A 2,574-nucleotide genomic window follows, 5' to 3' on the forward strand; every position below is an offset into this window, starting at 1 on the left:
ATAGTGTTCATTTCCACAAGGAAATATGATATTTTCTCATTTTTATTATATGTGGCTCTTTCCAGCTACCTACTTCCTCTCTCTCATATTTTATAGCATACAAGAAATATGTGCTTTCACTTTATTGTAAAATAATCATCAATACACATGCTATGATGGTAAAGCAACTGACATTTGGCGTGAGTTTGACAGAGGCTGGAGTGAGAGGAAGGGACTAAGGTAAGCTGAAGATACATGTCACTCTCTAAAAGGGGAAACAACTAATCCCCTCTAGGGATCGGTGCCTAGCAGGAATATGAGGTTCCAGAGCATCTGAGGTTCCAGAGGAGGCCAAAAATCTGAACTTTAAGTGTATTTTTTAATACAAGCATACCTTGGAGATATTGTAGGTTCAGCTCCAGACCACCGAAATAAAGCAAATATTGCAATGAAGCGAGCCACACAAATTTTTTGGTTTCCCAGTGCATATAAAAGTTATGTTTGCACTATAGTCTATTAAGTGTATAAAAGTATTGTATCTAAAAAAACCTATCTACCCACGTTAATTAAAAAAACTTTCTTGCTAAGAAATGCTAATCCTCATCTGAGCCCTCAGCGAGTTTTAATCTTTTGCTGGTAAAAGGTCTTGCCTTGATGCTGATGGGTGGTGGTTGCTGAAGGCTGAGATGGCTGTGGCTATTTCTTAAAGTATGACAGTGAAGTCTGCAACGTAGACTGACTCCTCCTTTCACGAATAATTTCACTGTAGCATGCAAAGCTGTTTGGTAGCATTTTACCCACAGTGGAACTTCTTTCAAAATTGGAGTCAATCCTCTCAAACCTGCTGCTGCTTTATCAACTAAGCTTATGTCATATTCTAAACGTTTTTTGTCATTTCAACACTCTTCACAGCATCTTCACCAGAAGTTTCCATCTCAAGAAACCACTGTCTTTCCTCCTGCAAGAACAGCTCCTCAAAGGTTGAAGTTTTAACCTGAGATTGCAGCAATTCAGTCCCATCTTCAGGCTCCACTTCTAATTCCAGTCCTCTTGCTATTTCCACCAACTTCACAGTTCCTTCCTTCACTGAAGTCTTGAACCTCTCCAAGTCATCTATGAGGGTTGAAATCAACTTCTTTCAGACACCTGTTAATATTGATATTTTGACCTTTTCCCCTGAATCATCAGTGTTCTTGATGGCATCTAGAATGGTGAATATATTCCAAGTTTTCAATTTACTTTGCCCAGATCCATCAAAGGAATCACTATCTATGACAGCTACAGCCTTACAAAATGTATTTCTTAAATAATAAAGCTTGAAAGTCCAAATTACTCCTTGATCCATGGGCTGCAGAATGGATGTTGTGTTAACAGGCATGAAAACAACATTAATTTCACTGTACATCTCCATCAGAGCTCTTGGATGACCGGGTACATTATCAATGAGCAGTAATATTCTGACAGGAATCTTTTTTTTTTTTTTTAATCGGTAGATCTCAACAGTGGACTTAAAATATTCAGTAAACCATGTTGTAAACAGACACGCTGTCACCCAGGCTTTGTTGTTCTGTTTAGAGAGCACAGGAAGAGTAGATTTAGTATAATTCTTAGGGCCCTAGGATTTTCAGAATGGTAAATGAGCACCGGCTTCAACTTAAAACCACCAGCTGCATTAGCACCTAACAAGAGAATCAGCCTGTCATTTGAAGCTTTGAAGACAGGCATTGACTTCTACTCTCTAGCTATGAAAGTCCCAGATGGAATCTTCTTCCAATAGGCTTTTTTGTTTACATTGAAAATCTGTGGTTTAGTGTAGCTGCCTTCATTAATTATCTTCGCTGGATCTTCCGGACAAGTTGCTGCAGCTTTTATATCAACACTTGCTGCTTCACCTTGCACTGAGATGTTATAAAGATGACTTCTTTCCTTAAACCTCATGAACCAATCTCTGCTAGCTTCACACTTTTCTTCTGCACCTTCTTCATCTCCCTCAGCCTTCATAAAATTGAAGATAGTTAAGGCTTTTCTCTGCATTAGGCTTTAGCTTAAGGGAATGTTAAGGCTAGTTTGATCTTCTATCCATATTTTTAAAACTTTCTCCATATCAGCAACAAGGCAGTTTCACTCTCTTATTTGTGAGTTCACTAAAGTAGCACTTTTCATTTCCTTCAAGAACGTTTTCTTTACATTCACAACTTGGCTTACTGTTTGGTGCAAGAGACCTAGCTTCTGGCCCATCTCAGCTTTTAACATGCCTTCCTCACTAAGCTTAATCATTTCTAGCTTTTGATTTAAAGTGAGAGATATGTGACTCTTTCTTTCATTTGGAAACTTAGAGGCCACTGTAGGGTTATTAGTTGGCCTAATTTCAATACTGTTGTGTCTCAATGAATAGGGAAGCCTGAGGAGAGATAGAGAAACTGGGGAATGGCCAATCTGTGGAAAAGTCAGAACACATACAACATTTATCGATTATGTTTGCTGTCTTATATGGGCGCCCCCAAACAGTCACAACATTAACATCAAAGATCACTGACCACAGATCACCATCACAAATATAATAATAAAAGTCTGAAATGTTGTGAGAATTACCAA

General features: G+C 38.4%; 1 pseudogene; it reads right to left on the bottom strand.

Moving 5' to 3' along the window:
* Positions 1 to 591: 591 nt before the first annotated feature.
* Positions 592 to 2,316, bottom strand: LOC102988650 (tigger transposable element-derived protein 1-like; annotated as a pseudogene).
* Positions 2,317 to 2,574: the final 258 nt, after the last annotated feature.

This window comes from Physeter macrocephalus, chromosome 10, assembly GCF_002837175.3.
Source record: "Physeter macrocephalus isolate SW-GA chromosome 10, ASM283717v5, whole genome shotgun sequence".
In the NCBI taxonomy this organism is placed as follows: Eukaryota; Metazoa; Chordata; class Mammalia; order Artiodactyla; family Physeteridae; genus Physeter; species Physeter macrocephalus.